This window comes from Zalophus californianus, chromosome 1, assembly GCF_009762305.2.
Source record: "Zalophus californianus isolate mZalCal1 chromosome 1, mZalCal1.pri.v2, whole genome shotgun sequence".
In the NCBI taxonomy this organism is placed as follows: domain Eukaryota; kingdom Metazoa; phylum Chordata; class Mammalia; order Carnivora; family Otariidae; genus Zalophus; species Zalophus californianus.
Window position 1 is genome coordinate 92,175,522 of NC_045595.1, and position 18,218 is coordinate 92,193,739.

The 18,218-nt window shown below is 40.1% G+C and overlaps 1 protein-coding gene and 1 long non-coding RNA gene across 10 annotated transcripts in view; one reads left to right on the forward strand and one right to left on the reverse strand.

Annotated features, from left to right (window-relative positions):
• Positions 1-11,888, reverse strand: part of LOC113918629 — a 63,532-nt gene extending 51,644 nt beyond the window's left edge. For 2 of the 3 annotated variants that reach the window (XR_003518627.1, XR_003518625.1), the window contains exons 1-5: positions 11,754-11,888; positions 11,464-11,615; positions 1,813-2,009; positions 1,254-1,481; positions 510-618 (exon numbers count right to left, since the gene is read on the reverse strand). This is a non-coding gene — a long non-coding RNA (uncharacterized LOC113918629). The remainder of the gene's footprint in view (positions 1-509; positions 619-1,253; positions 1,482-1,812; positions 2,010-11,463; positions 11,616-11,753) is intronic. The other variant, XR_003518626.1, reaches the window with a different exon arrangement.
• Positions 11,889-11,890: 2 nt separating this feature from the next.
• PPP2R3A (protein phosphatase 2 regulatory subunit B''alpha) overlaps positions 11,891-18,218 on the forward strand; it is a 214,392-nt gene continuing 208,064 nt past the window's right edge. For 6 of the 7 annotated variants that reach the window (XM_027587223.2, XM_027587224.2, XM_027587218.2 and 3 more), the window contains exons 1-2: positions 11,891-12,055; positions 12,541-12,636. The gene's annotated coding sequence lies outside the window, so the exon portion shown is untranslated. The remainder of the gene's footprint in view (positions 12,056-12,540; positions 12,637-18,218) is intronic. The other variant, XM_027587220.2, reaches the window with a different exon arrangement.

The window sequence follows — 18,218 nt, forward strand, 5'->3', positions numbered from 1 at the left end:
TTTTCTTTCCTGGTAGCACCTAAAATTATAGTTTGCCTTAGTATGAGGGGCATCTTAAGTTTGGTTAAATGTTTTCCATGTGGTATGTAGAACAAGCATGACTCCTGGCAGTCAAACTCAGCTTGACTTTGTCTCCCCCCGTTTCCAAACATGAATTCAGTGGAAGTCACCTTCCCTGCTCCTGAATGCTCTGAGTCTCATGGCTTTTCTGCTCACTCTTAAATAATGGACAAGTCCCACAGTCATTTTAAGTCACAAACACCATCTCAGTTTAGCAATTACAATGCATCATCCCCTGAGATAATCAAAACTCACAATTTCACTTAGTGGTAAATCTCCCCCTCCACCAGCCCAGGCTTGGCAGCCGGCAACAGACAAAAGAAGTAGGCCTTCTGCTGTCTGCTCTCTCTATCGGTCTTCCTCACCCACTTAATACCTGCTGTTTTATTCTCCCCCCACCTGGTAAGGACTTGTCGGTGAAGGAAAGAAGGAGATATATTAGTTCTTACCTGACTGGGTGGCTTCACATTCTCTGGACCAGAAAGATGGTTAACGTGGACCTCTTCTCCTTGGGGCATCTTCATTGGCTCATCAGTGCTTCCTTCTACCTCCAGGTGTCTGGAATGTTTGTCCCATTTGTATGGTGGGTACATGGATGTTTATTATATCATTAACTCTACTTTTCTGTATGCTTTATATATTCTAAATTTTCTTAATTTTTTTTTTTAAAGAACTGAGAGAAAATAAGGGGGGAGAATCCCAACTCTACATGAAAACCTTTGCTGGATAGAAACCTCTCTCTCCTCTCCCTCCCTCCCTCCCTCTTTCTCTCTCTCTCTCTCTGTCTCTCTCTCACACACATACACACACACACACACACACACTCCCTCCCTCTCTCTCTCTCATTTTACTACCAGCCATTCCTGCTCTCCTGGCCTTCATTTTTATCACCTCTATAGACCTATAAAAATAAGTTTGTCTAGGTGAAGATAAACTTCCTTGCCCTGTCACATGCTAGTTTATTTCTCACTCCTTCTGAAAAAACAGAGCACTCTCCCACTGGTTTCTAATTTCTTCAAGAATAAATGGCCCTGGCTAGCATCCAGTCCACTCCCAGTCCCCTGGGAACTCGTCAAGAGAACTAGAACATCTCTGCCCTCGACCTCTAAGGCAGAAATCAACAAGAGTCCCAGGGCAAGAAAGACACTGTAAAAACAGCAGTGCCACCAAAGGCAGAAAACATTTGTACTCACCACTGAGAGTCCCACTGTACTGCCTGTCTCCAGGCATTGGAACTGAAGAGAGAAGAATGTTGCAGAGTCTAACCAGTTGTCCCCACTTTAGCAAAATAATTGCCTGCATTGTTTAGCTTCACAATGCTGGGGATATATTGTTTATATCCTGGAGCGCTCATTTTCCATACCAAGTCTTCAATATTCTGCTTTATTGGTAATATGTAGTTCTACTTTGCCTTCAAGGATCTATAGAGGTTGAAACAGGGAAACAATGTGAATTCTCACACATTCCAAAGGGCCTGCCCAGATTCAGGATGTCTGAAGCAACTTTTCCAACATGACAAATTTTGGGATCACAAGGAAGAGAAAACAGCTAGCTGTGGGCAGATATTGCAGATAAATCCACAAAAACCAATGCAGATTCTACACCCTCCAGGACTAAGGCTGGTTTTCACAGTTGGGGAGTTGCTTGCAACAGCTGGCTGGGCCTGGGAGGCAGAGCATTGAGTGTGGGAGTAACGGAAGGGGGATGGGCCAAGTGACAGGCATCTGTGGCAGGAATCAAGTCTGTACTCACCAATTTCCCTCACTTCCTTCAGTCTCCTTCTAATATTCGTCCCAGAGGGATTAATAAAAATGAACAGAAAATGGTGGTAGATGAGACAAGTTTTAAAAAATGCGAAAAGCATGAAGAATCTCACAGTACAGAAATGGAATTCCACTGCGCCATAAACTCAGATGGAGAAAAAAAATCGCATCTTTATTTTCACTAACCTGTAATGTAACATTTCCTTCAATTATAAATGGAGGCAATAAACCACAGCAATCTTAGTAGTACTGATGACTTTGTCACTAGTAGAATTTATGGGTATTTTCAATTAATAATCTTTATGGTTGTTGCAAATACCTTGAACTATCATTTTTGTTCACCATTACTGTGAAATTATGATAGTAATTAAATTTGTCATGAGATCTTGATATTTAATCTGTTAAAAAAGAAGCATATATAAATTGTTCTACACATTTGTTTTAATATTTTGATAACATATTTCAATAATTGGTTTCCTTTGTGATCCTATGTATTTTATGAAATAGATTTTAGAACATTATTCTAAGAAGAGATCCATAGGCTTCATCAAACTGCCAAAGGGGTCTATGGATGCAAAAACATTAAGAACTCTTTCATTAAGCAGTTGCAGTCTAGAGGGGGTGGGGGGTGGTGCAGAATCCTATCAATCCAAATCCAAAAATGTTTGAAAAAGGTTTTGGGGAAAAAAGGTGGAGAGGGGTCAAGATATAACCTTAGGTGTGCCTAGGGACTATGCAATTCACTAAGGAATGAAACAAGTTAAATTCCAGCTGAAAGGCATGTATTTAGGGATTCTTTTGGTAAAAAGCCCAACTATATAAGAAGGGATCCAACTTGTCAGAGTGTAGGAATAATTCTAGATGGTGAACCTAGATCCAGGGCCCAGTGCCCTAACCACTAACAAATAACTCAAATCTATAAATATATAATAGTGTCTCATCTTCTCCAAGTCACTAATGGTAACTCAGTTGGGTAAGCATCCTTTCCACTCTGGGAAGAAACCTAGAAATAAAAATAATAGAAGCTCTTATAACCAATTTTCACTTAAATTATTATATTAACTAACCTTCTCCATACCTTCTAACCTACCAACTGGTCTTAAGGCACACTGAACACTTGCAGCCAGTGGGTCTCTCTCTAGCACACTGGCACATTCTCAAAATGCAATAATAAGAAAACAAATAACTCTCTTAAAAATAGGGCAAAACCCACCCAATCATTTTATTTATATATTTATTTTAATGTGGGCTCCATGCTGGTCTTGACGCAATCATAGAGCATGAACTCACGACCCTGAGATCAAGGTCTGAGCCAAGATCAAGGGTTGGACACTTCACCAACTGAGCCACCCAGGCACCCCTAAACCCACTAGATAGCTATCTCTCTGACAATACCACACAGTAATCAAAGCAGTGAGTTATTGGCAAAGGAATAGCCAAATGGATTAATGGAACAGAGTAGAGAACCCAGAGTCAGAGCCAAACAAATATGCCCAAATAATTTTTTAAAATAGACTTATTTTTAAGCAGTTTTTGATTTATAGAAAAATTAAGCAGATAGTACAAAAAGTTCTCATATACTCTAGCCAGTATCCCTCATTATTAACATCTTATATTAGTATAGTACATCTATTACAATTAAACAATAAATATTGATACATTATAATTAATAGTGTATTCAGTGTCAGTGTATTCAGATTCCCTTTGTTTTTAGTTTTCATGTCTCCTTAGGCTCCTCTTATCTATGACAATTTCTCAGACTTTCCTTTTTTCGTGACCTTGACAGCTTTGCGGAGTACTGGTCATATGCTTTGTAGGATGCCCCACTTTTAGAATGTGTCTGATGTTTTCCTCATGGTAGGACTGGAGTGATTGGTTATTGGAAGATTACAGAAGTAAAGTGCCATTGTTACCACATCATTTTAAGAGTCAATATTTATCAACATGATTTATGATTTTGATATTGAGTTGGGCTGAGGTAGTGTTTGTCAGATTTCTCTACTATAAAGTTACTTTTCCCCTATTTTCAGACTATAGTCTTTGGAAGAAAGTCACTATGGACAGCCCATCCCTAACTAGGGATTTATGTTCCTCTCCTTGAGGACAAAGTATCTGCATCAATCATTTGGAATTCTGAGTAGGAGACTTGTCTATTCTCTCCTATTTATTTATTATTCAATCATTTATCTCAGTATGGGTTCATGGATATTTATTTTGTACCTTGGACTATAATCTAATTCTACTTTATTTATTTTTTATTCAAATTGTTCTAACCTTGGTCATTAGGAGCTCTTCTAGTTGGGTTCTGTGCACATTTGACATATCCCTATCCAGGTGTTTTTGGTTTTTCTTTAATCACTTCCTTACTTTCTGATATTACAAAATGCTCCTGGATCATCTTATATATTTTCTTCCCTAGTTCTAGGATAAACTATTTCTCTAAGGAACCCTGTTCCTCTTACCAGAGCATGGTATTAGAAACCACAATCTGGGGATCAGGTGTACTGTTTGCTATTGTTGGATGCCAAACTGATTTCTGACAAACATTCAAAAGCTAGTCAATACAGGAAGGATAACCATTTCAACAAATGGTTCTATAGCAATTGGACATCCAAAGGCAAAGAAAGAAAAGGGAAGAAGGAAAGAAGGAAAGGAAAGGAAAGGAAAGGAAAGGAAAGGAAAGGAAAGGAAAGGACAGGAAAGGAAGGGAAGGAAGAAAGGAAAGAAGGAAGGAAGAAAATCAACATAAACCTAATGTATTTTTGTAAAAAAATTAACTCAAATGAATCATGGATGTAATGTAAAATGTAAAACTGTAAAACTTCTGTAAAAAATAATAGAAAATCTTCAGGATCTAGGACTAGGCAAATAGTTCTTTGACTTAACACTACAACATGATCCATAAAAGGAAAAATTGCTAAACTGGACCTCATCAAAATTAGAATTTTTGCTTTGCAAAAACTCTATTAAGAGAATGAAAACACAAACTACTAGAGAGTGGGAGAAAATACTTGCAAACCACATTTTGACAAAAAACTAGTACCTAGAATATACAAAGAAATCTCAAACTCAGCAGTGAAAACACAAAGAATCTAATTAGAAAATAAGCCAAAGACACGAACAGACGTTTCACCAAAAAGAATATACAGGTGATAAATAAGTACATGAAAAATGTTCAGTGTTATTAACCATTAGAGAAATGAAAATTTAAACAATAATGACATATCACTTTCAGATAAATGAAAAATATGTTCACACAAAAACCTGTATACAAATGTTTCTAGTAACTTTTTTTTTTCCATGATGACCCTGAACTGGAAATAATCTAGATATCCTTCAACAGGTGAATAGTCAAATAAATTGTGGTACATCCATAACATGGGATAGTACTCAGCAATACAAAGGAACAAACTAATGATACACAACACTTGGATGAATCTCCAGAGAGTTATACAGAGATCAGTGGCTTCCAGGAGCTGGGGTTGGAGGAAAAGATGTGGAGGGATTGAATACAAAGGAGTAGCAGAAGGGAATTTCAAGGGGTGATAGAAATATTCTCTATCTTGATCATGGTAGTCGTGGGTATATGTCAGCAAGTGTTTGTCAAAACTCATAGGACTGTACACTCTACACTCAAAAAGGGTATGTTTTGTATGTAAATTGTAACTTAATTTTTAAAAACATGAAAAATGAAGAAGCCTTTAAAACCAACTTCCACTTAGTTCAATTACTAGATTAACCAACATTTCCCATTCCCTCTGTAAAATATACCAGTTGGTACCCAGGACACTTATAGCTGGGCACTTACAGCTAGTCCCTCTCTAGTGTACTGGCATTTTCTGCTCCCACTAGTTGAGCACGACACATACCAAGAATCAGTTGCATTTGTTTCCAAATCTACAGATGTTAGTTGTGTTTGCTATTATAATTATCTAATATAATTAAATATGACAAAAGACCATGAAATCTAAGTGTGGAAAGGAAGGGTTATTGTTTCTATGAAAATTAGGATGAATGCTTTAGAAAGACTAGCTAATGGAAAATTACTAAAAAAAATTTTTTTTACATATTTATTTATTTTAGAGAGAGAGAGGGGGAGAGAGAGAATCTCAAGCAGACTCCTCTCTGAGCACGGAGCCGGATGTGGGGCTTCATCTCACGACCCATGAGATCATGACTTAAGCCAAAAATCACAAGTGGGATGCTTAACTGATTGAGCCACCCACGTGCTCCTAAAAAAGTTCTTTAAAAAATTATTTATTTATTTATTTATTTATTTGAGAGAGAGAGAACACAAGCAGGGGGGAGGGGTTGAGGGAGAGGGAGAAGCAGGCTCCCCGCTGAGCAGGGAGCCTGATGCAGACTGGATCCCAGGACCCTAGGATCATGACCTGAGCTGAAGGCAGATGCTTAACCCACTGAGCCACCCAGGTGCCCCTAAAAATATTCTTAAACTGTAAGTTTAAGTTAATGAAAGATTGCAAGGAAATATAAAAATCTAAAAATCAATCCACACTTACATTGCTTTGCAAGTGGCTTAAAGTTTTTGCTCCATTTTCACATAATCCAAACTAGAAATCATGAAGGATACTAAATGAGAGTGGTTTATGCAACAAAGATGTTTTGGAACTCCAATTAACAGACTCATACTCGAAGAAAGAGTATGGAAAATGAAGCATACTTACACGTTCTAAACTAAACATTTATATCTTCTTAACATTTAACTGAAAATGTTGAACTATGTATGAACTATTACTTATGATTCCTTACTTTTGCTGAATTTACCAGCCAATCTTACAGTCTCTAAATAAGAGTGAAGAAGTGACTCAAACCTAAGATTTAACACTTTCTGTGTTGAGTTCTAGAATAAGTTATTTTTTAATCCCCTTTGCAATTTGGATATATTTTATTTGACGGGGGGTACTTGAAATGTTGAATTTAGACTTGTGATTTTAATTTTAAATGTTTAAAGGTACTTAATTGACAGTAGACTGGGGATTTCAATTTGAGACATGTAAAAGTTAAATCGATTATGTTTGTAAGCTGTGTCTGAATTTTTCAGAGAATCTGAGGTACTAAATCTATAACTTCTGAGTTATTAGGTTTGTAAATAGAGTTTAAGTGCTTAGGAATATTGGTTTATTAGAATTGTAAGCTTGCTTTTTGAATGTTTGAAGTGCTTTAAAGATCAAATATATTACATTTGTAGCTGTAGTTTGAAAAATCCAAGAATTTAATCGAGTTAATAATAAATGTTTAGGGAACTTAATCTACCATATTTATAAGCTAATTTTAAGTTATACTTGGATACATTTATAAATAAAACCATAAAGTTTAAAGTTAAACTTAAAGGTCTGAGAAAAACTAGATTTTAAAACTGGATACCTTTGATAAATTTGACATTTATTAAACAAAAGTAGCTCTACGTGTTTTTGGGTCTTTTTTCTTTCAGTATACAAAAGCTTGCCTTGTACATTAAAAAACTCAAATGATGAAATAAAGAATCAACTTCTCCCACATTCTGGTTCTCACAGAACCAGCTCATTAACATTCAAGCAAAGAAAATCAAACACTTTATACACAGAGTTACCATATGACCCAGCAATTCCACTGCTAGATATATAACCAAGAGATATAAAGGCATATATCCATACAAAGACTTATACATGGATGTTCATAGTAGCCTTATTTGTGATAGCAAAAACCAGAAGCAACTCAGATGGTCATTAGGAGGTAAATGAATAAATGAACTATAGTATGGCCATCCAATAGATTATTATTCAGCAATAAAAAGGAATAAAGTACTGATACACAAATCAATACAACATGGATGAACCCTGAAAATATTATGCCACATATATGAAAGAAGCCGGATACAAAAGGTACATGTTATATGATTCTATTTATATGAAATGTCCAGAATACTTATCAATACAGAAAGTAGATCAGTTGGTTGCCTATGGCCAGGAGGAAGGTTGGGTGGAAATGAGAGTGGCTTAACAATATGGAGTTTCTTTTGGGGTTGATGAAAATGTTCTAAAATTGATTTTGATGATGATTATACATCTCTGTGAATATAACAAAAACCATTGAATTGTAAATTTTAAATAGGTGAATTATATGGTATGTGAATTAGGCCTTGAAAAAGCTGTTACAGGAAGAAAGGTGGGAAGGAAGGAAGGACAGAAGGAAGGAGGGAAGGAGAAAACAAAAAGAAAAGAAAGAAAATCAAACACAAGCTTCGGACTTTTCAGATTTCCTAGAATAACCACATTACCCCTATAGGGAAACAGTATCTCTGGAGTCTCTTGCACAGATACCCAACGACTTTATTCTGTTGTGGATGTCCTGCTTCTTCACATTGTGCTCTTATTAAAATCTTGTGTGGTGCATCTGAGTGAGCCTAGGTCACATACCCTCCCCTAGCTACAAAGGATGTGGGGAAAGGGAGTTCTGGCTTCCACCTTGAGAGTCAGGACTCCTAACAGTAGAGATTCCCCAAATAAAGGAAAGTTATGCAGCAGGTGCTGGGAAACTATAAGAATGTGACAGACTGTTCACTATGTTCAGCCACATGTGGAGAGTGGGTTAAAGGGGACAAGATGGGGGGCAGAGATACCAGTTAGGTGGCTAGCATGCCCACAGAGAGACATGGTGATTACCTGAACTACCGATAACTGAGGAAGCAGTAATAGAGGCAGAGAGGAGCAACCAGATTTGAGAAACAATTTGAAAGAAAAATCAAAACTTGGAGATTTGTTCCATAAGAGAGATGAGGAGCAAGAGGTGTTAAGGATTTCTGGCCTAAATAACTGAGTGGATATTGGGATCTTGACCTAAGTTAAGAAAGGAACAAGTGATGAGGAACAGGTTGGGGAATTAGGGGAAGAAGAAGGGAATACACTGAATTCTATACATTATTGGTTTCTAATATAATTCCATTGTGGTCAGAGACCATACTTTGTATGACTTGAATTCTTTTAAATTTATTGAGATTTGTTTTAGGGCACAAAATCTGGTCTATCTTGATAGATATTTTGTGTGCAACTGGAAAAGTATGTGAATTCTGTTATTGGAAGGAGTGTCATACAATTGTCAATTAGGTGAAGTTGCCAGATAGTGTTATTTAAGTCTTCTCTATCTTTGCTGATTTTCTGTCAATTTGTCCTATCAATTACTGGGAGGAAGGTATTGAAATCTACAACTATTGATTGTAGATTTGTCTATTTCTCCTCGCTCATATCTATTTTTCCTTCATGAATTATTAAATGCATAAAGACTTACAATTTTTATGTCCTCTTGATGAATTGACCCCTTTATAATATGAAATGACTTTACTCTTGTAATATTCTTTATCTGAAATATTTTCTTTTGACTAGTTTTCTTTTGTTTGCATAGTAAATCTCTTTCTATTCTTTTGCTTTTAACCTATTTGTGTCTATGCATTTGAAGTGCATTCCTCATAAGCAGCATCTTGTGTCGTCTTTTTAACCCAGTTTTTGCCTTTTGGTATGACTTCAAGATCACTAATCTTTTCTTTGGCAATGTCTAATTTGCCATTAATCCTATCCAGTGCATTTTTATTCAGACATTATAGCCTTCATCTCTAGAGTTACAATTTGGCTCTTTTTTTATATCTCTCATGTCTCTTAACTTTTTGAACATTTGGAATACAGTTACAGTTAACTGTTTTCATGTCCTTGTCTGCCAATTCTAACATCTGTGAAAGTTCTGGGTCTGATTTTGAACAATTAACTTTTTATTATGGGTTGTATTTTATTAAATATGATCAAATCTCTAGTTCTATTATCAGTTTATGAGAAGAAAAGGGGTAGAGAAACATGTTAACACACAGGGATACAATCAGTAAAGTGCAGAATGTGGGGAACTCCACAGGACAAGCAATCAATTCCGTCAACATATAAAACGCAAGGAAAGAAAAAAGTTTAAGAGATTTTAACCAAATGCAATGTGATGACCTTGTTTGTATCCTGACTTGAAGAAATGAACTATATAAGACATTTATAAGAAAATTGGGAAAATTTGAACACATGACTAGATGTTAAGAAATTGTTAATTTTTAAAGATATTATAATGATTTTGTGGCTGTTATAAAAAATTGTATTGTTTAGAGACACATAGTAAAGTACTTACAGGTAAAATAATATACTGCTTATGATTTGCTTCAAAATAATCCAAGGAGGGAATGAAAAGGTGAGTTTCAGATAGAACAAATTGGTCGAGGGATGATAACTATTGAAACTGAGTAATGAATACATAGTAGTTCATTATATTATTCTCTTTACTTTTGTAATATTTGATGTTTTTTCACAATTTTAAAAAATCAGATGTTCTGTGTTTGAGAAGCCTTGCTCTATCCTCTCCCTACTCCTAATAGAATCAATTGTGCTCAGGACTGTTCCCCTACCGTCCAAATAAATTAAACCCTCATTTATCTCCAAATCTTTCTCCCTAATTGGCTATAGACCCTTGAGAGCAAAAGTTGTCTTATTAATTTTCTATTCTTTGTATTCCCACCACCAACCACAGAGCCAAGGTGCTCAATAAATGGTAGCAAATTGGCAGCTCTCTAGCCCCAGTTCACCAAGGTGCCCATGACAGAGAGGCTGACTCTATCCTATTAAATCAAATTTCCAGTTAGGCGCTCTGTCCTTTATAAATTTAAGTCATATTGCATATAAATGTTGGCAAAGGAACCAAAGGAGTCCTTACGTAAAAATTCAGGCAATAAAATTGTCAAGACAAACCAGGAATCCAGCAGGGATTGGCAGGGTCAGCAGTACTGAAACTGTTTTATAGTTCACTATGTACTTCCTCTTCTTACAGGTATGCATTGCACTGTGACCTTTGCAAAGTCCTTCTGTCCTGCCCTGCCTTTCTCATAGTACTGCTCTAAGTCTTAAATATGATACTGTAATGCATTTAAAAGGGTTTATTTTTTTTAAAACTGGAAAGTTTTAAAGCGTTATGGCCTCTTCCCAAAGCATTGAGACCTCTCAGAGAACACATCAGTTTAGCTACTGGAAAAATTGAACTTAGATGAACTTTTCATTAAGCAAAGTCTGTTTCCTTGCAATATAAATATACACACAGCACCTATTCCATGTTGTGCTAGGTGCTGGTAACAACGAGTGAGGACAGCCCAGGTGCCCAGGACCTCTCCTCATAGAAAACCTAATCCTTGGCTCCGAGGTGCTCCTTACTCATACTGTTCAATCTCCTGATTGACTTATTTATTAAGTTATTCATTTGCTTATGTATTTATTGATTACTATTTTTAATTAAGAATTTTACAAATACGTCCTGATTGGAGGTTCCTAATTCTGGGGTAATTTCCATTTGTTCTTGGGGAGGGCATGATAATGGGCAGGTGGCCTTTGACTTCCTGTGGTAGTCACCAGGAGGATAATTTTGGGACGCCGTTCCCAGCCGCCATCTTCCCTGCTATGGATGAACTTTTGTTTTCACCCACTTTACATAGCGTTAAATCTGGGGAGTGGTTATAAGGGTGTGTGTCAGAATAATTCATTAAGCTGCGCTTTGGATTTGTATGGCTTTCTCAATTTGTCTTAAATTTCACAATAACACTTAAAAATAAATCTCTTCCTTCAAAACTTACGCAACTTGTTCACTTCACAAGGAAATGTGGCACAGGTGCGGGCCACTGGGAGTATCGGAGTGACCAGGAGTGTCGGTCAGTAGCAAGGGCTAGGTGTCTGCCATCTCCCCCCTCAACAGAATCAAGCGGTCGGCTCCATGAGGGTTAAAGAACTAATGAAGGTAACAATAGCAACGATTACAAAATGACAATGGCAATAAAACCACAGTAATAACAAATCCGAGCAAGAGATTCGCATTCGACAGACGGTTGTAAAGACCACAAATCCTGTCACCACGGGGCCGCCATACCGAAGACCCCACGGGCAGCGGACACCGCGGCTCTCGTGGCGCCCCTGGAGGCCCCCTTCCCGGATCCGGACGGCGGGGTGGGCGGAGCCTGGCGGGCGGGGCGGGGCGGGGCGCCAAGCCCGCGGCGGAGGGTGGGCCCAAGGAGGAGGAGGTGACGGACTGGCGGCTGGGCGGGGCGCGTTCGGGCCTCAGCTCCTCACACGCCCCACTCGCAGCCCAGATCCCGCGCCCCCGGGAGTCCTGGTGGCGAGCGCCGTCCGCGAGCCGAGGCAGCAGCTGGAGGAGGAGCCGCGGGCGCTGAGGTAGGCGCGGGGACGCCCGCCTCGCGGCCTGGAGCCCGGGTGCCTCCGGCCCTGCGAGAGGGTGGTGGCGAGGCCGGGAGGGCGGCGCGCGGAGGCCCGAGCGGGCGGGGCCGGGGCCTGGGGGCGGGGACCGACCTGGCCGGCGGGGCCAGAGGGGCAGCGCGGCGCTGGGCCAGCGGGCAGAGCCGTGGGAGTCGGGGTTTGGGGTGGCGCGGGCTCCTGTGCACGCCCAGCTCGGTCCCGGGCCGTGGCAGCCCGGGAGGTGTGGAAACCGCCTGCCCCGGGGGCACCCACGGAGCAAGGAAGGCGGGGGACGGCCTTGTCCCTCCCACTTTTGGGGCTCCCAGGCCAGTTCGCCCGCACAGCCCTCGGGAACTTGTTAACAGGAAAGCTTGGCAGAAAAACAAATGCCAACGTTTTGGAAGAACTGAGAGTCACGTCGTTAGGCGCTGAGGCTTTATTTTCCTTCCCCGCCCCCTGCCCAGCCTCAGCCCGACTTGGCCAAAGAAGGATGTGTCACCAGCTTGGGGCCTCGGGCGGGATCCCCGGCCTGGCTGAAAGCAGGAGTACCTGAAACAAAGGTAAACGGAGGCCGGGCACACCCCGGCCCTGCGGTGCGGCCGCCCTCGAACCACCTCAGTGGGTCTCTCCCGCGCCGACCCTGGCCGCCGCCTCGGAGGGGCTTTTTCCCGGGGGACCTCTCGATGGAAACCAGCTGGCCGGGCTTGGAGCTGATGTTGCATCTGAACTCTGTTGTGCTCACATTATTCCCAATCCCCCCAACTCTGGTAAAGCTTAAGGAAATTTTACCCAGTTTTAGTGGTCAGCAAATGTAAGGGAGGATAAATTGCTGTTTGTAAATTATAATGTATTTTCTTATTAGGAAATGGTCTGAAAACACGAAAAAGAAATTCTTAACACGTAAGCAAAAAAGTGATTTGTAGTGCCTTCCAAAATCTGAAGACGTGTTCCTTCTGAAATCATTTATGTGTACAAAGCATCCCCCCAAACCTTTGGTGCCAGGCATTTTTCTTTGTTCTTTATTAGTCTCAGGCCTCAGTTTCTTGTAAACAGAGCACCCAGTGCTGAGACCCTAAGAATTGCCATACTAGGTCAGGGCATGTGGATCCTGCTCAGTAGGCAGCAGCACTGTTTTCTTTCTTGGTGATACCATTAAAATTATCTCAATTTCATTCCTTTCAGAAATATCCATGACTTTTAGTGAAAGCCTTTTAAAAAATCTATGGACCACTCCTAATTTATACATAAAATCTGTTCATATTTTTGCATCCAAATGGCTCTCCTATCCTCTCTGACGGAAGAACTTGAGATGGTGTGGGGAAACTTGGATCTTTTATAAATCTGGGAGCTCAGAAATTGAGGACAGGGGAAACAAAGTTTTTTTAAAAATAGAAAGCTTTGAAGAAGTCTTTATCAGGACCAACCTGGCTGTTTAGTTCAAAAATAGTTGTATCCACTAACAACCTGAATATTAGTAAGTTAAAGATTTATTTGTATTCTTAAGTATTTGCATATTTTAAAATGTAGTTGACATTCCGGACAGTGAAGGGGTTATCTGACTTTATCTTAGTCTAAATTAATTTTACCTTAATGTTTAGCTGAAACCTGCTGTGCTAAGAGAGTGAGAGTTTTGTTTCAGCAAGGGGAATAAACGAGATGAGTAATTTTGGAGTATGGAGTACTTGAGGGGGGCACTTGTTCAAACCATGACTTTGCTTTTAAACTTTTCATAGGCTCATTACCTTTGGCAAGCATAGTCTCTACTGATTTAGTCCCTGTCACCTTTCAATACACAGCTAAAGCTTTTCTTAACATCTTCCCCCCCACACACACACACCTTACCCCTCAAAAAAACCCACCCCACCGCCTGGGGTAGAGTTGATCCCTTTTGGGTATTACCGTTCTTTAAATTAGGGGTGTTCATCTCTGGTACTGTTGACATTTTGGACCAGGTAATTTTTTGTTGTGGAGGGCTATCATGGTCATTACAGGATGTTTAGCAGCGTTCCTGACCTCTACTAAATAGATACCCGTGGTACCTCCCCCCACACACAATTATAACAAATACACAATCTACACAGTTGTGACAATCCAAAATGCCTCCAGATATTGCCAGATATCCTCTGAGAGAGCCAAAATCACCCCCAGTTGAGAACCACTGTCCTAAATAAGCTCTTGCCATAACACCAGTGACCCTGCATTGTCTTCATTTGCTTATGTGTTGATTTTCTCTGCTGTCCTAAGGTTGAGGGCAGAACAGTCGTTCATCTGAGGAAGGGCATACTTTGCCAGCCAGATGGCTAGTTCAGGTCTGGGAATGTAGTGGTAAAAGCAGCTGTGTGGTCTTTGCACTCCTGGACATTATAGTCTAAAGAGAGTGACAGATGCACACATGTATAATGATACAGATACCTCATTGCAATTGTAATAAATTCTGGGAGAAATAAGGGTACTCTGAGTACATAAAACAAGGGTCTTGACCTAGTTTGGGAACTAGGAAAAGTTTCCTTGGGAAATGACCTTTAAAGTGAGGTGGACATTGAAGGATAAATAGAAGTTACAAAGTAAAGCATAGGGGGACAGTATTTCAGGCAGAAGGAATAGGACCTTTTCTGGGAACTCAGAGGCCAATGTGGCTGGAACATGGAGAGTGATAGGAACAGGGTGAGAAAATGAATCTGGAAAAGTTGGTAAAGGCTTTCTTTGAGCAGCAGTTCTCAGTCCAGCCTATTCATCAGAATCACAAGAGGAACTTAAAACAGTACTAGTGCCTGGCCCATTAAATCAGAATGTCTGCAGTGGATCCTACTTCCCTCCCCAGCTGCCATTTTCCCCACACTTTCCAAAGGGATAACCACTAGTACTAGTTTTGTGTATCGTTCTAGACATTTTTTTTGTCGGCATTCAAGGAAATGCATATTCTTAGTTCCTCCTCTTGTTTACACAAATGGTAGCATACTGTATGCGCTATTCTTTTTTTAAAAAAGATTTTATTCAGAGAAAGATAGCACATGAGCAGGGGGAGGGGTGTGGAGAGGGAGAAATAGGCTCCCTGCTGAGCAGGAAGCCCAACATGGGGCTCAATCCCAAGACCCTGGGACCATGACCTGAGTGAAAGGCAGCGGCTTATTCGACTGTGTAATCCAAGCACTCCTGTACACACTATTAGTGTTTGCAACAATGTCTTGGAAATCTTTCCATTTCAATATATAGTTTCCTTGTTCTTTTGAATGACCGTATAGTATTCCATTGTATGGATATAACCACAGATTATTTAACCATTCCTTTATTGGTGGACATTTAAATTGTTTCTAATAATTTACTATAAGGAATAGTACAGGCATATTGCCAGTTCATGTGTGTGAATATATCTGTAGGATAAATTCCTAGAAATGGAATCATTGGGTCTAATATGTACATATGCACATAAATATTGGTGTGTAAAAGGATCAGTATGGTCATGTTGGAGAGAATGGTTTGGAGAGAAATGAGTGCTTGTGGGAAACAACTGACCCTAATTAAGGTTACTGTGTGCTGTAGGCTGCATTTTGTCCCCCCCCACAGTTGAATTTTGAAGCCCTTACCCCTATGTGACTAAACTTGGAAATAGAATCTTTGGTAGGTAATTAGGGTTAAACAGGGTCAACAGGGTGTGGCCCCAACTCAATAGAATTGGTGGCCTTATAAGTAGAGGAAGTTGGAAAGGCCATGTGAGCTCACAGTGAGAAGGTGGCTATCTGCAAGCCAGGAAGAGAAACTGACCTTGCCATACTTTGACTTGGGGCTTCTGCCCTCCAGAACTGTGAGAAAATACATTTCTGTTGTTTAAGCAATCCAGGCTATGGTATTTTATTATGGCAGCCTGAGCCAACTAATACACAGTGGAGAGGTAAAAGAGAAAAGATGGTAGCTGGGACCATGGTGGTAGCAGAGGAGATGGAGATGAATACAGGAGATACATTTAAGAGGCATAATTGAAAGGACTCAATGATTGAGGGAGAAATAAGTGAGTAGGATGACTCCCAGGCTTGTCCAACCAGGTGAGTGGGGGGGTTGTTATCTGAGGTAGAGAACACTGGAAGGATAGTTTTGAAGTGGGTATAAATTGCCCTGGTCTCACACTGGTGAGACCTCTGAGTGGAGATTGCACTTAAGCTTTTGATAATTCAAATCCAGAGCCCAGAGGAGTGGGCTGAACTGGGGACCCATATTTAGGTGTGAATTGAAGGGTGTGGATGGAATTACCCAGAGCAGAGGTTGGGAATCTGTAGCCCACAGCTGAATCTGGCTTACAGATGTGTTTTGTTTTTCCCATGGAGTGTTTTTTGTTGCTTAATTTTGAGTTGCCAATAATTTAAAATCTGAAGATTTCCCATGAAAATCTAGATTTGGGCCTTTTCTTTAAAAGTGAGAAGATGTAGCACTACTGAGCTGGCTTTCCTGTATGGCAACAGTTGATTGGAGCTAAGTCACCACTGACCCCAGCTGCTTTCTAATTGACCAGAGAGTCCACCACTCCCTAAAACTTATGCCTGGCCTGCTTTGTTTTTGTTTTGTTTTTTTAAAGATTTTTATTTATTGAGAGGGAGAGAGAATGGTAGAGAGCATGAGAGAGAGGAAGGTCAGAGGGAGAAGCAGACTCCCTGCCGAGCAGGGAGCCCGATGCGGGACTTGATCCCGGGACTCCAGGATCACGACCTGAGCCGAAGGCAGTCGCTTAACCAACTGAGCCGCCCAGGCGCCCAGGTGCCCAGGCCTGCTTTGTTTATTTACTTCTCTGACCCTGTAGGCATTTGAGTGTGGAATCCCTGCTCTAGGAAGAGAATATAGAACTGTGATTCTCATCTTGGCTGCACATTGGAAATATTGGATAATTTAAAAATACTGTTGCTCATATCCACACCAGAAACTTCTATTGCTGTTTACTTGTTCTAAATTGCAGCCTGGGAGTTTTAAAAACTCCTCAGGTGATTCCACTGAGCAGTGGAAGTTGTGTTGAGACCATTGACAGAGATTAAGAAGAGAAGAAAGCTCAGGCCCAGTGTTTCAAATTTGAGTAGAGGAGGGTGGCTCCAGGATAAGGGATGAGAAGTGGCCAGAAAGGTACAGTGGAGTGGGATCTTGCTTGCAGCTAAGATATGCAAACTTAACCCAATACACTTGAAGATGTTTTTAATTAGGTGAGAGAGAACAAAGTTTATTTTGCATGTATACTTACTGTTTGTTTTGTGTATACCTGTATATGTGTATGCTGTTCATAACTGCCTAGAGTTATGTATACAAAAAAACAGCTATGCTTTATTTAATGGGCCATTTAAAGGATTCAGGAGTAATTTAATCTATGCTTGACTTTTGTCTTAGGTGTTTACTTTAGAATCTAATTCCAGTTTAAGTTGTGTCATAAAAGGCATATTTAAAAATCAAAGAGTTACCAAGTAAAGATGTAGATTGAAAATGATCAGTTGAATTTGGCAAGATGGAGTCTTTGACCTCAGCAAAACCATTTTAGATTGGAAGAGGCAGAAAGCAGATTGAAGTGGGTAGAAAGTAAGGAAATGGAAAGGGTAAATGTTGGGGAAATCCTTTGAGTTCACCCTAGAAGGGGAGTGATGAGGGAAGGTCATGTGTCTTATATGTATGGTAGGTACAGTCTGTGTTGGTTACCCAAATGCTTCTGACTCTTGAGGGAGGTAACTGGTTACCCTTCCCCCCCCCCCCCACATTTCAGAGGGGTCTTGCTTGTATTTGTTTTGGAAACTTTGTGCTTTCCACTGAGGAGATATTTTGCCAGGACCTTTGAGACTCAGATGTTAGTGATTAGGCCCTTAGTCTCTTTCTTATCTGAAAAGCCACAGGGCTCCTAAAGGCCAGCAGGGCTTCAGTGACCCTGACATCATCCTACCACTGAACTGATGAACAAAGATCAAATTGTTGTCATGTTGAAAATGGAATACTTGGCTATGTCAGGGAATATGTATCTAGCTTTCAGATTCTCAGGAGCAGTTTTAGCAGCTGTATTTTTTTCCATTTAACTTGATATTATAGCTGGTTTTCCAGTTGCATATATGTAAAATTTCTCGTACTTTGAAATCTTTATCATTGATGCTGATTAAAGGGTATGGATAGAAGTTGGAGGAGACCC